Source organism: Emydura macquarii, unplaced genomic scaffold, assembly GCF_026122565.2.
Source record: "Emydura macquarii macquarii isolate MOO-44397 ecotype Brisbane River unplaced genomic scaffold, CSIRO-AGI_Emac_v2 contig_1363, whole genome shotgun sequence".
Taxonomy (NCBI): domain Eukaryota; kingdom Metazoa; phylum Chordata; order Testudines; family Chelidae; genus Emydura; species Emydura macquarii.
The window spans coordinates 15,093,925-15,115,652 of NW_027131500.1; the positions used below are offsets into that span (position 1 = coordinate 15,093,925).

General features: G+C 37.8%; 1 protein-coding gene across 1 annotated transcript in view; it reads left to right on the plus strand.

The window, feature by feature from the left end:
• Positions 1–573: 573 nt before the first annotated feature.
• FSTL5 (follistatin like 5) overlaps positions 574–21,728 on the plus strand; it is a 488,015-nt gene continuing 466,860 nt past the window's right edge. The window contains exon 1 of the mRNA XM_067551803.1: positions 574–711. The gene's annotated coding sequence lies outside the window, so the exon portion shown is untranslated. The remainder of the gene's footprint in view (positions 712–21,728) is intronic.

A 21,728-nucleotide genomic window follows, 5' to 3' on the forward strand; every position in this document is an offset into this window, starting at 1 on the left:
CCTCCTCGGCAGCGGCAGCTCCTGCCCTGGGAGCTTTTGCAGCGGCCGGGCTACGGCTGGCCGGGCGGGGAGAGGGGGGCGGGGGTAGCCCTTGGCCGTCCCCGCCACCCGCTACGGCCGGCTGCTCCTGCTGGCCGCCGAGCCGAGCTGCCCCTTCCGCGGCTTGCACGCAAATCAGGGAAGAGCTAGGGCTGACGTGCGGGCTGGGGAGGGGGGAGAGGCGGGACACGCCGGGGCTGAGTGGCAGCGCCGGGGAGGGAGGAGGCGGGAGAGCCAGGCGGGTTCAGTGCCTGAGACCAAGTGGAGGCGAGAGGAGCTGGTGCTGTCCACGGCGCTGCTGGTGCTGAACCCGGGACCGCGCGCCAGCCCGGCTCCTCGCCCGCCCTCCCCCGGCCACGCCGCCCCCACCCCCTTCCGCTCCACCACCCACCTAGCAGCAACTTGGCCAAGGAGCTGGTCGGCCCTGGAAGAGGTTCTTCACCCTCCCTCTGTGCCCACCCCACCCCCGGCGCTGCTGCTGCCGGGCGCCCTGCTAGACGAGTTCCTGGGGATTGCTTTAGAGTTCGACCCCAACTGCTGGCTGCCTTTTCTCTCCATTGCGCGGTCACGGTCTGGGCATCTGGTGAAAGGAAACCAAATTCGGAGTGCCCCGCTCTCTTGCAAAAGGACACACCGTTTTCTCCTGGGGGACTTTTGTGACTGTTAGAGCAGGTAAGGAGGACGCTCTGGTGGAATGGAAATGCATGTCTAATTGTTGGAAGGGGGACTGGCGCAAAAGACACACAACAACAACAACAATAATTAATAATAATAAGAAAGACAGTGCGAAGTTGTGAGCTTGTGAGCTCAGTGCAGAGGAAACACTTGGGAAAGATTTAAGCAGCTTTCAGCATCAAAATGGGCTCTGCAAGCAAGAGACAAATGCAGAATGGGAAGTTGGAGGCTTATTTTTGTTGCCAAGTTTCTATAGTCCCGGCGGCTGGATTTTTAAATATTTTATTTCATAATGAACAAATAATTGCAAGTTTGTGAAAGGGGGTATTATATTTTTGATGGCTTTTAATTAACTTGCATTCAGGAAGATACTCCACAAACTGCCAATTTGGGGGGGAGGGGAGGTAATCTCTAATCGATTTCGCCTGTGGGCGAGGGATATGTAAGGTCAGGCTGGGAAGTAGTGTGCAAAGTAGGAATTAGAGAGGATTTGCCAAAGAAATGCCTGATGTTTGCCCTGGTGTATGTGTGTGGCTGAGAACAGGAGTGATGCCTCAGGGTAGTGGTTGATAAAAATAACAGCAGCAAACTTGTGAAATTGAAATCTCTGCGAGGGCTATTCCTCGCCTTCCCCCCGGGGTGGGTGGGATGGCGTGTTCTGAAAGTTGTGGATTGTTTGTTCTGGTATTGACTGGTGAATGTCAGGCCTTCCTCTGGGCTAGAAGTAGATGTAAATGTGGAGCTCTGATTTAATAGTACGGTATTATATTGCGTTATAGGGCCGCTGCTGTATGGTAATTGAATGGAACTGGGAAGCGTGGGCAGATGAAATGTCGCTGTTTCAGCAGCGTTTAACCTTTGGCGTGCTCAGCAGAGTGCTCTGCTCCATTTGGTTTGCTGTTGAAGATGCTGTGAATTCTCCACGTCCTGTGTATACAGCTTGAGGAGCAGGGATTTGTGTGTGTGCTGAGAGCTAAACGCTGATTCCGAAACGAATGGTGTGTTGCTGCTTGTAGCCAGCGCCAGTGAGCAGACTGAGCGGGATAGGGAAACAAATTAAGTCCCCACCCTGTATTTTGTGACGTTATTTATTACTTTATACTCTGGCAACCTTAAACTCAAAATCTAAAACTCATGTGCTGCATAACATATTTGTAATGTACAAGTAACCTTAAGAGGTATAAGCATTAGATAATCTCCATTTATCTGCTTCATTCCAGAAGCAGAAAAGTTATGTTCCACATTATTGCAGTAACATTTTTTCTGCACTATTTATTTAAAGTTGAAGTGTGATTGTAGTGAATATTTATCAGTTACAATATAAGTAAGCTACTTGGCAGAAGTGCACGAGACAGGCTGAAATGTAAAGTTAAAAGCTGATAAATTGAGACAAAAGTAATTCTAAATGCTAATGTTCTAATGAAATTATATTAGTATTGAACCCCATCACTGAGATATAAGAAATACAAAATTTAGTCAAATTTGCTTTTTCCCTCGCTAATTATATAGTAGCTCTCCCCTTTTCCTACCCTGAAGGGGAAAAAAAGTTTATACGCAGCATTCAAACAGACTGTTAACCTTCATGAGCCTACAATTAGAAAAGGTCTGTATCTCCTTTAACTCATGTGAATCTTTGTTTATAAATATGTTCAGGTTTTTCATAAATTAGAACTCTTTTATAATTGATTCCTCCCCATTTTTTTTTTTTTTTTTTTTTGAGAAGTGTGAAATTTCAATAAGTTTGCTTTCAAAGACAGATTACGTTATTGTTTTGAAAACTATATTTTGAAATGTTACATGAACAGTTCAGTGAGTGTGCAGGGTTGAACTCATTGTCATCAATCAAGTTACTAGAAATTTATCATATGATACATTATGTACTTAGAATTTACAACAAAATTCTTATTGTACCTCTTGTAAATCTTTATATGTGACTGTTTCATGTATACTATGCTGCTTTCTTTTAGAGCTATGAATCACAGGTTAAAAATAACAGATTTTAGGTATTGGGCAGAGACTTTCCAAGTAGTAAAATGGTATTGCTGTCTTCAAACAGACATTTTTTTGAACATATAATCAAAGAGTAATTCAGACATTGTGGCCCATGAATATTTCTTTTGTTCAGCTCGTATGATTAAGCACCTTCTGTAACAGTCATTTTTCATCCTTGCAACAGATTTATATACTTGTTACATTGTGATTTGTTAGCATAAAGTTCCAAAAAATCTAAATTACAAAATTATCTCTTGATAGCTGATGAAAACTATACTTACAGAGTTGAATCACTGGTATATTTAATTCTCAAACTAACACAGTTGCACACAACACTGTTGCCTATTTTAAGCCCTTATTATAAAGTCATTACTCAGCCAAAACCTCCCATTTACTAAAGGCTGCAGTGTGAGTGTTGCCAACACTGACCAAGTACGTGAACGTATTTGTAAATGCATGTACAAGGATAATATCGAGGTCTTTCAGTAGTTCTTAGCATACCTTTGTTTGTGGGCCATGCAGTTATTTTGCTGTGTTAAACAATGGCAACTAAAAGTTATTGATTGGGTTTCAAGTGAATTTTGCCTATGTTACTCTGTTTGAAAGATTTTCTCTGTTGTGATCTAATTATACTGAACTGTTATTCTGCACTTTTCTTTGTGCTTGCCTAGCCTTCAATGTTTCCTTAAAAAACAGAGATTTCACCCATCTACGTTAAGACCCATAAACAAATAAAAAAATCACAAACTTCCATCTGCAAACCACTATTCTAAATTTCTATTCAAAGTAAAAGATGTATATTTTACATTAACATTCCCCAGCTTCTACAGACAGCAATGCTACACTTAAAGTCCTGTCACTGTTTCCATGATAATACCTATCCTTTAAAAAACCAAATTCATATCTGAAATAAAGGGGGGCAATCCCATTATGTTCATTTACAACAAATCTGAGGTTGGCCTAAAGGGTTTGTCCTAAATTAAATGGTTCAAAGTCTGTGTGTAAAAATTGGCGGGGGGGGGGAGGGGAAAGAAATTTGGTTTTCAGTAAACAATATTACATCATTATTCCCAGATGTCGCAATGATCTGAGAACAGAGCATGATGTAACTTATGTATTCAATTACCAGGCATTCAAAGAGTGACTTCTGGGTCAAGTCTTAACTTTGATTTTTTTAAAAATTATTTTACATTAAACTAGTAAATCAATATTTTATTTACTATAACTTGTTCCATTACATTATGTAATTCTAAAGCAAAATGGATAGCCTAATGAATTAATTTGTTTTTCTAGTTTGCATCTGTTTTAAAGCATTGGTAAAAAGTTCCAGGGGGTAGCCGTGTTAGCCTGTATACAGCAAAAACAACAAGAGGCTATGTCTTCACTCCGCCGTCAGATCGACTTCTCTGGATCGACTGAATGGTCAGTGAAGACCCACTCAGTCAATCCAGAAATCGACATATTAAGACCACCTTCTCAAGTGGCGTAGCGCTGCATCGACAGGAATGCGGTTCCCGTCGGTGCAGTGCAGTGAAGAGAAGACGCCGCGCAGAACAGAAGCAGAGAAGTCGATGGGAGTTACGCAAGTTTTTTGTGTAGCTTGCGTAACTCCAATTGACTGCCACCAAATCTCTGAGGTAAGTGAAGACAAGCTCAGAGTCCTGTAGCACCTTAAAGACTAGCAAATTTCTGCAGGCATAAGCTTTCGTGGGCTACAGCCCACTTCGTCAGATGCATTGGTAGTGTCTGACAACAAATCAAAAGGTTAAGAGTTGTTTGTCATGATATTAGAGTTTGATACAGTAGGAGTTTTTTTAATTCCTGAGAGGCAGAAAAGACAGTCAGGTCTCTTGTGTGTTTCACTAAAAGGGCCATAACTTACAACTTTCATTAAACATATTATGCTGTGTAATAAAGACCAGGTTTCATAGGTGCAGGGCCATCCAGATGACCTTTGATTTCAGTGAGGGTTGTGCTGAGTAAAAAGCTAACCCCTTTGGTGATATCTAACAATTATTAAGATAAAAAGCTACTATCATTTGCCCAATCTTCAGGAAAAACAGTCCTTCCCACCACTCCCTGATTTTGCTCTCTGCACCCAGGAAGAATAAGCCCACTCACAATGGTTCTCCATATCTCTTCCATGGAATCAGACTTTCCTCTGTGGCTACTTTGTGGTGTTCACTTTCCAGATTATATGGTTTTGGGTTACTGAAGTCCTCTCCAATTCCTCCTGCTGCAAGGCGCTTCTTGCTGATGGATACTGTACTTGTGAGTTTGTAATAAAGATATCAGTGGTAAAAATGAAAAGAAAGAAGTAACAGACATGTTATCATTAATTCTGGCCCACCTTTACCTCAACAATAAAGATTGGGAAATCTGGATAGGGAAAATTCTTCACGGTCTCTGTGGCAGAGAAGCTGAGGAGCTGCTTCCCATTGACAGAATTTTCCACTCCCCATAATTACCTATGTGAACAGGTGTGTAGATTGGTGTTGTTCAAATTAACCAATCCTATTGGGACCCAAAAAGGCATGATTCCCAGATGAGCTGGAGTAACAATTTGAGTGTACATTGATTTATATATTTATTATTCTGTGTGATATGTAGATATATGTATTTATTTGGCAGTTAATTTTCACTGAGATATTTCACTTCACTGTTTCAGAAATAAACCACGAAATAGGCATGACAGCTTGATTTAATTAATTACCCTTTTGACATATTTAAAGTGAAATTAGTGGCATTTTATTAGGAATGTATCATACAAACCATGAGACTGTAAAAGAATATGAAGAGTTAAATCTGAGGACCAGTTGGCAGCACTGTCACTGATAACTGAACTTCAACCCACTTCAAGTATATTTGCATTTGAATTAACTGAGATTGGTGTCCAGCAGAACTTTATAGAACAGGCTTCAGAAAGACTTAGTGTATAACAAAGTACTGGATGAGTACTTTAATATGTTAGAGGGAAGATGATGAAAGATATTTTCAAGATATTTTTTCTCTGTCTGATAGTGTTTTGTACTTAAGTATATTTTATTTAAGCAAGGTTCGTAGTAACTTTCAAATATTTCTACCACTAAGAATGCATTCTTGTGTTAATAAGGGCCAACAATTTTAAACCTGGGTGTCTAAAGTTAAGTTTATACAGTCATGTTTAGGTGCCTAAATAAAAATGGATTATTTTCAGTGGTGTTGAGCACCTGCATTTACAATTAAATACTATGTATATCTTATGTTTTAATATTAGCCATAGGCAGCATAGTTCATGACCATAGGAATGTCACATTTAATAAATGATATAAATGTCTCATTTATTATTATTGATAATGATTTGGATTCCAAAAGCCATCACAAAATGCTAGATGCTTTCTATATTGCAACTATTTGAAAATTCCTACAATTCTGTTGTAATCCTAATACATTAATTATCTGGATAAATCTTCTGGGTCGGATTGTGCTCTTAGTTGCCAAAACAAACATAGTAAATGAGGGAATGCAAGAGTAAACAGGAGGGAAATTTAGTTCTCTTAATTTATTGCAGGAAATAACCAATTTGCCGTTCAAATATCAAGGTAGAATATTTTGTGTTGTGTTATATTTTTGATTTAGCACAATGTTATATAATCTGGCACAATGTGTCACTTATAGGACTTACTGGGTTTAAATTAACTGTAACCACTCAGGAAAAAAGACTTGGCATTACTGTGGACAGCTCAGTGGAAATCACTGCTCAATGTGCAACAGCTGCCAAAAAAAGTAAGCAAAATGTTAGAATGTACAAAGAATGAGATAGAAAATAGCAGATAATATTATAATTCCATGCCTTCTTATCTTGAATATTGTGTTCAGTGATGGTCACATTATCTCAGGAAGTCCTTAGTAGAATAGAGATATAGGAGGTTCAGAGATGAGCCACACAAATATTGGACGTAGGTAGAGACTTCCATAATAGGTGAGATTGAAATGACTGGAGAAAAGATGAAAAAGACAGGACATGATAAAGGAATACAATACAATGAATGATACTGAGAAGGTAATTCAGGTAAGTTCCAATTTACCCTTTCTCGTACTACAGGACATTCAGTTAAATTGAATGGCAACAAATGTAAAACTTTTTTACACAGTACATAATTGATCTTTGAAATTTATTATCACAATTTATCACTGAAGCCAAGTGACTATCAGGATTCATAAAATAACTTCTATAAATAGTGAGAATATCCACAAATACCTTACATAAAAATGAAACACTTTAGAAGGGATATAAACACTCATCTTCAAGGCATAAATCAACCACTAATTTAGATTAGGAAGAAACTTCTCCTGTGTTATACCATATAGTTATACCTTGATATTTCCATTATGGTATTTCTTGTTCCTTCCTCTAAAGCCTTCCTTCCAGTATTGACTGCCATCAGACATAGAATACTGGACTAGCTGGAGCTTTGGTCTGATCTAGAATGGCAGTTCCTATGTTGTTCAAGAAAACAAGCTTATCTAGTTGTTTGCTATATTTTATCATTTAATTATATATAATACAAATAAAAATGTCCTGCCTTTCCCAAAATTGTTTTTGGAAAGGGTTTGTTCAGCAATTGAAATATCTTCATGAAAATGCACCAAATACAAATATGAGGGCATTGGAACGATACCATACTATGTTTCTATTTCTCCAAATAGAATAATCACATTTTGAAAAAAATGTTTTGAAAAAAACCCAAATGTTCATCTTTTGGAACAGACAGGCCAGATTCTTCGCTCTCTTCTTTGAGAGTCTGTATCTGTGTCACCAATGCATATGTATTGGCTATACAGTTGAACTTTTAAAGTAAGAGTTAATAGATAAACACAAATAATAGCATCTGCTCTCTTAATGCCTGCGTGCTGAACTGCAATGAATGTTACTGAGAGTTAAGTATGCATAAGAACAAGAGAATAAACGTTTAATGACTTCCTCCCCTATAAATATAGGAGTCTATTTTCTTATTGATGTGGTAGGGAGGGATTTATGCAAATAACTCCCATATATACCAGTGTGAGAACAGATCCTTAATATCCATTTTGAGAGAGCCCATATTTTGCTTTCACAGGCAAGAAATCTCTCCTTTAGGTTTGATTTTTTTTTTTTAAATTGCCCTTTCAACTTCTGCATCCCACAGTTTTGTTCTTGTTTCCATTTTTTTAGCAGTAACCATTTTTTTCTTTCCCCCCATCCTAAGGTCCTGTTCCAAAGCACATCTAAGTCAACAAAATGCCTCTCACTGACCTTCCTGGGCTTTACATCTGAACCTAAGTTATTATTCATTTTTTGTAAAAGGTGATGAATTGTCAGCCCTGGAGAGTGAAGTCATCAGGCCAAGTACCTCATGGGGACGAGCAGGCTTTCTCAGTGTTGTCTCCATTGGTCTTTCCAGTTCTGACCAGCTGGGATCAGGCAGTAGTTAAGAGGGTAATATAGTCACTATACATTCCCTGATTGAGCTCCATTCCCTGATTGAGCTCCCCTCTTCTAGAATGGTGGTGTAGCTTGTTCCTCACAATGTGTCCTCAATCTGCTCTGTAGGCTGATCCAGGGGTATAGCTATGTCTTTGCTTCTTCCCTTGCTCCTGGGAGTATACAGAGAAGCAGCAGTGTCTATGCGCAATTTTGTCTTGCCCTTATAGGTGCTATGTAAAGGCAGATAAAAGCTCCTTGCCCCTTTGTCACACTATTTAAAGACTAGTTATGACCTCATCCTTGGTGACAAACCACTGCTGTTATGGAAAGTGTACTGGCTTTCAACCACTATTGCCATGAACCAAATTGTAACAAATAATCTATAAGTGAAAGACACTATAATATTACTAATCTCCTAAATTATCTTGTTCATAAGCAAATATAATATCCAATATATAACAATCCATCAGATATTTTTCACCATATTGTCATTGCTTTGCAGGTAGAATGCTTTAGGCCTCAGAAATTAAACAAAGGCGCCCGTCTAGGCCAAGAATCTAATATTTTAATATATTTATGTTCTTTACCTCTTTTCATTGTGATAGTCTCATTCATCTACTGCTCCAGGCTCTCATTTAGTAAATTTTCTCTCCTATAATTAAATTTTTCAAAGGTTATGTACGCATCTGTCTTTGTGTATACTATATATATATATATATATTTTCACTCACAAAAATGCTAAAACAATAGTAAAGGTCTGGTTTATATTGACAGATGTGTGGAAATTCAGTATTAAGACTGACACCATTGTAGTGTGTATGTTTAAATGTACCCTATCATCTGCAAAACATAGATACAAAAGACCATGAGTTAAAATTTCATATGCAATTTGGGATGTCCTGGCCCGTATGAGTCAGTCTGTTTTATTCAGGTTCATATACCACACTCATCATCGTAGTACCTGAGCAGCTTCAAACATTGTACAAAGCAACATGACTAACATCAAAGATGTGTGGATCCTTCTCCATTCATCTCTCTGGGGAGAGGAGAGGGAGCCAAAGTTGCATCCACCAGTCTTGTATTTGAGGGATAAAATAGGTATTTGTTCATGAAGTGAATACATGTATAAACGTTGAAAGAAACTTGAAATATCTGAAAGTGCAGCTCTTAATGTGACTTAAATGTGAGTGGGGGACTGTGTCTGCAATTATGATTCTTTTTTAAAAGAAGAAAAAGAACAATAGCTTGTACTCATGGGAGTTCAGAGTTTTTAAAAAAATGCAATTATTTATGTAATAGATTCTTTTTTGAAGATACTACAGTTTGAATAGTTTGATAGGGACTTGAAAAAAAAAATCAGACTGATCTTAATGGCTCAAAAGCAAGGTTCACCTAAAGCTTCAAAATTATCTGAAAGCATAATGGTTTTGGGTTTCCACTATGATTTTGATCATCAGACTAGTATCAACAACATTCAGCAGACCTAGATGGCTGCTGTGTAGAGAGATGTTCCAGCAATTCCTTTCCTGGTATGGCACCTTGTTAGACCCTGGGATCACTCTGTTCATCTTAATTTTCTTAAGGAAAGGGAGAGAGCAGAGGCCAGACTTTGTAACCTTCTAGCCTGATGATGCCATAATCATTGTCTGGGGGCACCTGTTGGCCAGCCCCACTGGAACTGATCTTTGAGGAGACTACCACAGAAGGGCCACTGCCTGACAAACCACTGAGTCTTCGGGGAAGCAAGAAGCGTATCTCTACTTGAAAAGAGACAGTGCAGTCTGTCATGTCAGTGAGTAGTTAGGGATAATTAGTTCCTCAGGTTATTTGTCTGTCTTTCATGCAAACTAAGCCTATATGCTAACAATCCATATGAAATTTTCATTGCTTTTGACAGGTATCTGAGGGATCAACTCTCTCACAATTCTGTAGTTACTCTACCTCAACTGTGTTTCTTGGCTGGATATAGTATCTGTCCCAAGCATCGCTTTCCTCACTCTTGACACCTATCTTGTCCACCAGCTTCTATGATGCTTTTTTTTCCATTTTTATAATGCATTTTTTACCACCTTGCTAGTCGTTTGTTTCAATTCCTCTCTTTGTTGTATATATCAGAGAATATTTGAACACACCCAAACATATATGCATCTTGTGTATTGACTATTTCTTCAGTTTATAAAATGTGCAAATCCATAATCTCTATGGATATAGAGCACATCAGTTTTAAAATCACAAGTTATAGCATAACTAAACTGAGAAAAAAATCTTTTCAAAGATGCTCAAAGAGCCACATAAGAAAATCACACCTCTTCAAATCTACCCCTAATGCAAAAGTCTGAACAGAGAAGCCTGGCAATGTGCAGTGAAGGTTAACAAACTTAGGCTTCATCAGATCAATGGGGAAAGTGAGCTCTGCAGCTGGAGATTCCCAGATGAAAATAGGCAAAAGCATTCTAAGCTGTGAGTTCTTGATAAGTGTAAACAGAGACATTTAAAAAAAATGATCTTCTGCACAGATTTATCTGCAGAATTCTACATTATTCTATATAGGCCTCAAAACAGCACTTATTGGTATATATCACTCTATATAATATATTTTGGGGTTGCTCAACAATCCATTTGCCTGAACAAGCCACATAAAAGACAAAGTAAATGGCCTGCAGTACACCTCTGGGCTAATTTCTGCTCTCAACACACATGAAACCCACTAAGTCAATGAGAGATGAGACATTTAAACTTATAAACTTCGTGCACATTGGCTTGTTGTTGTGGTCCTTTTAGAGAGGGCAGCTAGTGATCACATTGGTGAGTAGTTATTCAGGTAACTAGTCTAACTAAAGCCAAGTAACTACTCACCAATGTAAGTAAGGCGATCATGCTTTTGCCCAAGAGTAGGAAAAAATAAAATAGAAAAGGTAGAAAATTAAAATAAAACAAAAGTAATTGCAGACTTTTCTGGGAGTTTCTGCATGTGTTCTTAAGTATCAAAAATAATAATTTTAAAGTGAATATGAGGGACAAAGGGCCATGTACTTCCTTCAGATTATAGTGGGACACAATGTCATTTTTTCTATTCAGGAGGAAATAATTTTCCTCCATAACTATATAGCTTAAAACTTTCTAATTATAAGGACAGTTAAGCAACAGGTTATCTAAGGAGGTAGTGGAATCTCTGTCATTGAAAATTTTCAAGAACAGGTTAGACAAACACCTGTCAGGTATTCACAGATTCCTAGATTTTAAGGCCAGAAGGGACCATTGTGATTATTTAGTCTGACTTCATGTATAACACAGAACTTCCCCAAAATCGTTTCTAGAGCGGATTTTTTTAGAAAAAAAAATCCAATGTTGATTAAAAAATTGTCAGTCATGGGGAATTCACCATAGCCCTTGGAAAATTGTTCCAGTGGTTAATTACTCTGTGTTAAAAACTGACTTATTTTCTCCAGTCTGACTTTGTTTAGCTTCAACTTCCGGCTATTGGACAGCATTATACCTTTCTCTGCCAGGTTGAAGAGCCATTATTAAATGTTTGTTCCCCATGTCAATACTTATAGACTGTGATCAAGTTACTCCTTAAACTTCTCTTTGTAAGATTCAAGCAGTTTACTCTAGCTTATCACTACAAGGCATGTTTTCTAATTCTTTAATCATTCTTGTGGCACTTTTCTGCACCCTCTCCAATTTATCAACATCCTTGTTGAATTGTGGGCACCAAACCTGGATACATTATTTTATCAGCAGTTGCAGTCATGCCAAATACAGAGAAAAAATAACCTTTTTACTCCTACTTGAGTTTCCCCTGTTTATGCATCCCAGGAGCACATTAGCTTTTTTGGCCACAGTGTCACAGTGGGAGCTCATGTTCTGCGGATTATCCACTAGGATCACCAAATCTTTTTCAGTACTGCTTCCCAGGATAGAATCCCCTATCCCCTATGTACATTGACCTACATTCTTATACATTTACATTTAGCCATATTAAAACCCAGTGTTTGCCTGGGCCGAATTTACCAAGCAGTCCAGATCGCCCTGTATCAGTTACCTGTCCTCTTCATCTATTTACCACTTTCCCAATTTTTGTGTCATCTGCAAATTTTATCAGATGATTTTATGTCTTCTTCCAGGTCATTGATAATCATGTTAAATAGTACAGGACCAAGAAACATGTGCATGTTTAGTTCACCACCACATCCTGTTGCTGGATTTTCTGTGCCCTTCTAGGCTGAGCACAGCATTCTGCAAGCGTATAGAGACACAGAATGTTCCAACTGAAATCCATGTCTCCTCTCCATTGCTTATCTCTCTTTCTTTGGGGCAAACAAAGTCAAATGCTGCAGTAGAAAGCATGTGAGTTACTTATGCATCTCTGGAAACAAATCTTCCACATTAATGAAGGGAGGCTGGGCAAGCAAACATATAATTACAGAAATTGATAGTTACCAGTTAGTACAAGAAAAACCTACAGATGATCCTTGTTGAAGAAAAAGTATACATTTCAGTGTCACTTGTTAATTGAAAACCGCAAATAATTTTTGCTAATGTACCTAAAGTGAAAAAAACAGTTTTATTTCTCCTATTTAGCTTCCTTATTTAATGTCTTTAGATTTTATAAATATATGATTATATATTAGACTCTCTATTTAGGCTAGGTTTTGAATAAATGTAATAATGATAAAGTAGTCAACTTTCAAAGCACTGTTAAGGAGGTTAGGATTTTAATGTAAATTAAATTAAGTTGTAATACAGATGTAGTTCTCATTCTGGCTTTCCATGTATCACTCCTAAGAGATTTGGGATGTTCAAAAAGAGAGTGGAGCTACATAGCTCTGTGTCTATCACTCTTGAGGAATGGTGAGTAGTAGTTTTGAGCCGCATTGTTTTGGTTCTACAGATCCACTTGTATAGTGTATTTTGGCTTTATTTATTATGTTGAAAACACCCAAAATTCTGCCTGGGACTACGTCGCTTGAAGCCCATGTAGAGTTGACAGAGATAGCTGAGCTGTTTTCTGTTAACTGGTCTTTATCAGCATTCTTCAAATATGGATGATACTGAAAACCTGGCAAATGAAATTAGAGACCAGCTAATGGGAAAAAATAAGATTAACCAAGATCAATATGTATGAAGCACATGAAAGACCATATCAAAGCCACTTAAGATGAAATAGAAGGATGGGAAAAAAGCAGCCAGGTATACTTGAGGACATTTCTTAACCAAACATTACAAATTATACAAAGGTAAGTACAAACCTGCTATAAAATCATGATCCAAAAAAAAAAAAAATGAGAAACATGAAAACAGCTAGAAATCATTTGAGATGAATGTTGTCACAAAATAATCATGGTTGGAGATAAAACTTAGGCAAAAATTCTACAAAATGATTGAAGAACCATATCATAAAATTGACAAAGTAAAAGAAGAAACAAATCAAGGACTAATTTTTGTTCAAAAGAAATTGAGTCCATTTTAGACCATCACACACTGAGCTAGAAAATCTGTGGACGGTATCTGTTTGAATTACAACCTACAGTTCCTTCTTCAGGAATTCAGAGAAGTACTACAGAGGAAAGTCACACATTTTTATGGAATCCAGAGACAAGTTTGCAGCCACAAGACACTGTGATAAGTGCCTATGTAGACAGCTTGGTTAATTGATCAAATCAGAAAGCTGTCCGCCCTGAAGTAAAATAATCTTTTGAACCTTATTATGCTCATTTTGAGATAATAGGGCAAATGAACCAAATGGGCCAGAGAACAAAAAGTTATATTTCTTGCTCTCAGTCCAGGTGATATGCCCTTATTATGCTAAGATATATATCAGAAAAAGACAGGAACAAGTTTCAAACTACGTTAACCCATGATTTGGGAGTTGTATGCCAGACAGCTTTGGCCAGAATCATTCAAGAACTGTATTAGACTGCCTGACATAAAGACCCTTTACCAGAATTGCCTGATGATATTGAGAGATTAGGGCTATCCTAATAACTATCTGTATAACCTGAAGAGCTACAAGATGTCTTAGACCTTGACCAATGTAAAGATAGTTTGCTTGCAATTAACTGGAAACTAAAGGTAAAACAAAATTACTATGCTAAGAGTATAGTTTGGAATATACTCTGGAACTACAAATTCACTATCTAGCATAAAAAATGAATGAAGGACATGATGGTTGACAGTAATTCAAAATCTAACAAACGAGCCTTCACCAGAACTTACACAAAAGTCATTTAAACTAAGTGTTAGCATTAGGATAGATGTGGCCTCCTATGCTTCCTCCCCTGGCATGCCCTTGACATGCACTGTATAATAGAAGGGGCTGGAAGGAAATCATGTAGTGCTGGCTATGCTAGCGCTGGTTCCCTCATACAGGAGGAATACTTAGATGCCCTCCTAGGGCAAGTTTTCAGCCTCTTTGTGCCACTAGAGTGACCCAAAAGGGCTAGACCTTGGTCCAGCACCTGACTTATATCTTCAAGGATGATGTTTAAAGAAGACAGAAAATTCTGATTTGAAAGACAGTCAGGTCGTTTTTAATAGTAGTCTTGTCCTCCCCTGATAAATATTGCACACTATTTTTTTCCCTTGAGAAATGAGATATAAGGTCATTGTGTTGCACATATATTTTTAACTAGAGGTAATTTTGTTGCTCACTAAGGAAGACTTTCTACCATTGAAAATGGTGAGTGTTCTACATCCCTTAACATTAAGAATTAATCTTCCTTGATCTCCTCTTTCAGCTTACTACAAGAGTTAGCATTTGGAAGTTGATGCGTGAAATTAAACTACAGTAGTGAGGATTAAGAAATAGCTGTTTGATACTCTTCAAGAACGGGTGGATATGACAAAGATGCAGCTGTACTGAATGTCATGGACACCAGTGGTGCATTCTATGCATGGAGGTCAATTTCTTTGTGTATAATGAAACTGAAGGTGTCATAGGGTTTTACAATCTGCCCTGAGTAAGGAGCAAAATTTAGTTGCACCATTCCTGGAGCAGACTAAGACATCAGTTGTGATTCAAGAGAGTCCAGGTTTCCTCCTTGTTCTAGAGGAAGAGGAAATTAATTCACCTGTTTTCATGGACTATCTTACTCATCCCTGTGCACCTACCCATCTACTGTAGCTGTTGAATAGGAGGAATGGAGTTAGTGTTCCTCCCTGTCTCCACACGCTTGACAGCAGGCAGAGAAGCCCTGCTGTCTTCACCATAGCCAGAATCACAAGCTGAGCAGGGCTGAACAGAAGAGCAAAGGGTGGGATGGGGGGGGGGGGTGTTATGCCCTCTTATTACTCTGAACAGTCAAGTAAGAACTGTGAGAGATTAGCCAATAATGGGTTTCAGACTGCAGCATTTGCTGTACTCAGGCATGAAAACAAGAACAAGGAGGGAAAAAGATATTTCAACTATCTATCTCTTTTGCCTAAACTCTACTGTTTGCAAAAATAACAGATTTTTTTTTCTGTTTTGCATTTACTATTTACTTTATAAGCAGTCATAGTATGTGGAAAACATTAGTTTGGGAATCAAGAAAAGTCCCAAATTGTTGGAGAGTAAATATCCTGGAAAGTAGATATTTTTGGTATTTGTTGGCACTGTAAATGTTCTACATCTTTAGTTATGATCCATATCTCATTTTACAACATATCCTATAATTTTCTGTCAATTTTCAAACAATATCTGTTTTGTAAATTTTTGGATCTTTCCAAAGCTAAGAAATTCAGTTAATTTTTTTTCCAGTTTCACAATTCAGTGATACCTGGAAGAAAGTTCAGGGGACACATTCCTTTCTTCATTTAATTAACTAATTTTTTTAGCTAATGGAGTATTCAAAAGTTTATTTTCCAACTTATTTTCGGTAAATGCTCATCAGGATATTGTATATTATGCTTTAGATAGTGTCAGCTTTCCAGCATTCATGTGCAAGACTTCTGACATACATATATCTATGTATAAATGGGCATTGTCAATTCTAGTAGTTTGACATTCCTGTTGTTCTATTTTTATATAAATAAATCAAACTAAAGCATTGAAACGCTTTTAAAATTAGTTTGAGCAAAATAGTACATGACATGCTATGAAGTTCCTGATTATAATGGATGGGATTCAGAGACAATAAATAAATTCTTATATCATCAATGGCCTTGCAAAGGAGAAGTTTAAATGAGATTATATTAGTGCAATAAAATGCAAATATGTGTTGCATTGATAGACTAGATTTCTATCAATAGTAGAATTTATATGCTACAGACAACCCCTATAACAATGTTTCATTGAACATGATAGTCTATGGGTTAAAATGTTTGCTGCTGCTTTTTTTGTTTTTTTGTTTTTCTTCTTTAAACTCTTGGAAATACATACATTCACTTTATATGCCACACAGTTCTATTTAATCTTCACCAAACTGTCCAAATGAAGCAGCCAGGTTAGCAGGCATGATGGATCCACTTCTAACTGGGATCAAAGATGTCTCTCCAAACTTGTTCCCATGCTGTTTCCAAAGACTGAAACTCTGTTGACAGGTTCTGGAAGCTTCGTCAATTGACAGATCTGAGAAGGATCTTGAATACATTACATTACCCTAGCAACTCGAGTTCTTTCATGACTGACAGAACAAGTGCAATTTTCTGCACTTATTTCTGGATATACTATATTCAGGCTCATCAAGAAAGTTGACCTTGATAGCTTTAAAGTATAACCAAAGCTAGCTCCTTACAAAGCAGAGAGGGAAAAAAAAACCCAAGCAATTAAACAGGAAAGATTTGTTTTCATTACATTTTCTTTTAATTGTATTATTGGATAGTGAGATGGAGCAATGGCAGATTTCATATCATAGATCTTTTTTTGCTCAATTCTTTCTCTATGCACGAGCACCAGCAATGATATCAGGACAGTTCTATAAACAGTGAAATCGTGAACCCACTGAAGTCAATGGAAGTTTTGCCATTGATTTCAGTGAGGACAGGATTTCATCCATAGTGTGTTGGAGAATTACTCCGACACAGTTAGTGGGGAAGAATATAATTTGGGCCCAGTCATGAGAGTTGCTGAATGCTCTCAAGTCCCATGGTAGTCAATGGCTCTTAAAGGAGCTCAGCATGTCCATGGAGGTCTTTCTATGAACCTAAAAGAAGCTTTGGCACAGACCCACAATCTGACTATTTTCTAACTGAAGTGCATACCCTGGAATTTCCCTAGAGTATCAAAAAGATTAAAGAGGATGGTAAAATAAATAGTGCATACTATATAAGGCTGGACAGTCTCAAGTCCTTCAAGTGATTAGTTTAACTGCTTAGACAAACATCCATTGTCTTTAGTGAGCACTGTTCTTGCTGAGAATAAGTTTAACAGTGAGAATAATAAATAACAACAATTAATTGTTAGAATAAGCCTAACAGTGAGTTAAGGACATATTAGCAACTGCTCTATTTTCTTATCATTTTTTTGTTGTTCAAGCTCAGTATTTTCCATAGCCAGAACAGAAAATAAAAAACAATCAATATCTTTAAAAGCAATGGTTTTAAAAAATTATTTTAAGGTTTTATTGAAAAATTACATGAAAAAAAATCTCTTCCGTTGTGCACAGAGAATATAGAAAGTAACATGGTGAGAAGTTAAACCCATCATGTTAAAAGGAACAAACACCTGCATTTTTTAAAACCATTTCTGCACCTCTCTTGATAACTGTCCTGAACCTATGTAATGAAAAAATACTTGCCAAAATTTTAAAATTATTGAAAACATAGAACACAATGTTTACATGAGTTTTAAGATGACAAACATAATACTCATGATTTAATAACATATAGCAGCTGTAATCGCACCGGTTCATAAAATGACATGGTCATGCACATGAATCCTCTAGGATATTGAGAGAGCAGCAATCAGAAGCCCAGTTAACAAGAAAAAAAGGGACTGCTTAGCTGACTATACATGTTCCATATACTAGCACTCAGTACAAATACACTGCTGGTAAACACAGCCATTGCATGAGACTGAGCTTTGAAGCTTTATGGAAAAATGAGATCAACAGGCACAGCTCAATTCTATTAAAAAGGTTCCTCTGAGGCCTGTGAAGGATAACATCTTTCTCATGTTCTTTCCCTGCAGCATTCAAGAGAGACTGTGAGATTACAATCTCAATGATGTAATGAGTAGGGGTTAAGTTTGTGGTATTTTCCATTTCATTATATTCCATTTAAATATGTGACAGGAATTAAGATATCTGGTGTCATTCTGGGATATTCTAATTTTATTTATTGGAAAAAAATTAATATTAAATCCGAGTTAATAATGAATTGCCAATAATTTACTCAGACTTCTCTTTTTTCTCACCCAGCATAATAATAATAATGTTGAGTAGTACCCTAATCTGGTAATTCCTGACTTCCCTTGATTCTATTGGGACTTCTCAGAGTAAGGTACTATCTAGCAGGCATAAACTAATTTCCCCAAATCTATTTGTTTAATATTTAGAGGTTTGGGTTTTTTTAGTCTATACATTGAATGTGACCAATTCAATCCATTATTCTGTATTAGGAAATTTAATTGTGATGGTTAGTTGCAATTAGCCTAAGGGCATAGTTTCTATTCTTTGAGAGAATGAGACATATTAGGACAACTTGAGGAAGCCACTGGAAATAAGGATATTTCAGGGAGAGTGAGAAGTTTAGGGAGAAGCACATATAAAACAGCAATGCAGACATTTATAAATTGTTAAACCTTTTCTTTTCTCGGCATTATTTCTAGAAAATTTGGCTAATCCAACAATTATTGGCTCAGTTCAGAGTTTAAATTTAATTTATCTCCTCACATTCACACAAAGTAATTACTTGTGCACGCACATTCCTGGTTGTGAAGGGCATAGTTAATAAACTTGTTTGACTTGTTCAATTGCTTCTGTGCCAGTGTTATGGCAAGGGGCTTGGGGAGCCCTTTTCCGCAGAGCTGTGTCAAGAAATGTTCCATTCTTTATAAAATATGCCAATTCCAGTATGAATACTTAATCAGGTGATTTAAAATTGTTTTTTTGTGAACATTCATACAAGAAAGATTTGTTTGCTATAATTTTCAAAGGAAGCAAGCCCTAAAGGAAAATGTGCAGAGCTGAAGCAAATTTGTTTATAAATTTAAGTGAATATTTTGTGGAAAGTATTTTGCGGTATTCACACATCTCTAGTAAGTGAAATAGTATACTAGTATGTTGCATTATTTAAAAGATTGGAATTTCTTTGCTGGAACAGACCAAAGAATGAATTCCCTAGTGCTTCAATCTGCTTTGCACTGTTGTGCAGGTGCAAAGCAGACTTAAATCCAGTGGATCATGTCACACAAGAACCTTTTGGATGGCACAGAACTATTAAAATGACTCCTAACCCACCCACTCTTCTAGATGCCAATGTAAGGAATATGGGAAAAGGTGGCTTGGCTAGGTCCTCCACATCTCTCATTGATTGTTCATTGCCACAGCTCCTTGGGATGGTGGCAGACAGCATAAACTTGAACAATCTTCAGTCTATTAGTAGATCCCCAGGATTTAAGACTCTTAATGGTGATTAATGGCCATGATTGAATCTCTCTTGATCTTTTGCATCTCTCTTGCATCCCCAGGATCTGGCCCCAAATATGTAAAAATATATTTAAAAAATCCACATAAGTGGATTTAATTACCATTGAGGGTAAATATGACTGGTTATCTTGCATACTGTACATGGTTTGTAGCAGCCGTTCTAGACATTCTTAACAAACAAATTTATTTTTGAACAATCTATAGTTTATGTAACTGAACATTCTCCATCATTCCTATAAAAGTAATCTTGTTTGCAGGTACCATGAAAAAGGAATTTGTCTAGCAAAACCATATTTTTTGGTAGCAAGTATACTCTTCACTGACAGGAATTTATTTGTATCAGCATATGCAATGATGTGTTGAACGCATAGGCAATGAAGCGTGGTTTATATTTACCACTGTATCTATATTATAAACCTACTGATAACACAAAATATGATGATTGAATTTATAACCCAGGCCTGATTGATGGTAAATAAATAATTAATTATATTCTCTTCTCCAGATTAGCAATAGTAGTAGGCATACTTCGGTCTTGAGAGAGCATGGATATGTACCCCAAGAGGTAAAAAATTTGTTCAGTTGATTTTATGGCAGCCGCAACTGTTGCTGAAGAGACACACTCCAGAGCAACAATCTCTGCTGTATTTGTCACATTTAAAAGTGGCTTTTCAACCCTTTGGGCTCTGCCTTATGCAAGCTTGTTTCTCCTCTGCTAAACTGGACTACTTTCTCTCATAGTTTTGGAGACCTTTACTGAGCTCTTGTTTCCAAAGGCTGAGGTCCTGAGTATCATCTTCCCAGTTATCCATATCCATGTCCATTTTTTTGGAGGTCTCTCTTGCACACATCCTTGAAATGCAATTTTGGGTGTTCTTTAGGTCTTTTTCCAGATGTCAATTGGCTGTAGAGGATGTCCTTTGGGATGCTTCCATCATTCATTCGGCACACATGCCCAAACCAGCGGAGATGTTTTTGTTTAAGGAGTGTTTGCATGATGGATATGCTGGCCCGCTAGAGCACCTCAGTGTTGGTGACTTTGTCCCTCCAGAAGATTCCAAAAATTTGACGAAGACCACGCATATGGAAGCAATTGAGCCTTTTTTCCTAATGAGAGCATAATGCAGGGGCACCATTCAGGGACGGTGAGGGAAGGCAGAAGACTCCCCCTATTTTTTGTAACAACAGCTGGGAGCGACGCTGCTTGCTTCTCTCCCCACTCTCCTCCCCAGCCAGGAGTGATGATGTCAGTTGCTCCTCTCTCCCCTCCCCTCACTTACTCAGCCAATAAGAATGCAGAAATGTATCTGGCAGAGTCAATGGCAGGGCTGGGAGCCTCTGCAGCACTTTTTCATTCCTAAAACAAACATGCTCAGCGGGTGGAAGGGAGGAAGCTCTCATTTCTGTGCTTTGGTCTGAAGATGTTTGCTGCAGATTTCATCATGATCTGCCCCTCACCTTCACATGTCAACATGTTAAAAATGCAAGAGCAAACTTCTTGTGTCACCACTAGACACAGGGCTGGTCAGGCAGGGGAGGAGACTGCTGCTCCAGGCACATTCAGGGGGATAATTATCCTCACAGATAGCCCAGCTTTGGAAGTTTCAGGCTACAAGAGCAACACTGAAGAATGACCACCTGTAATCTTTCCCCTGCTGTGAAGAATGCGCTGAAGCATGTGCTGTCACACCATAAATATTATTTAAATTACATATAAATAAAACTTTTCCATTTTTTTGCAACTCTCTGATTTTTTAGTGAATGGCAGTTTCCTCGAGGTGGCCATTTATTCTGCCATTTAATCCCACTTATCTGTGAAAACCTTCCCTACAATGGTCTTTGGGTCAGGTTACCAGGCAGGTCCATATAGACCGTTACACACAAATGCTGTGAATGCCTTGATCTTACCAAATCTCCCCAGGGTTGCACTTTTCTAGGATCTCTTTCCCAGAATACCTTTGGAGGAGCTGTTGGTCCTTTATATGTGCAGATACAAGTAATTGCTG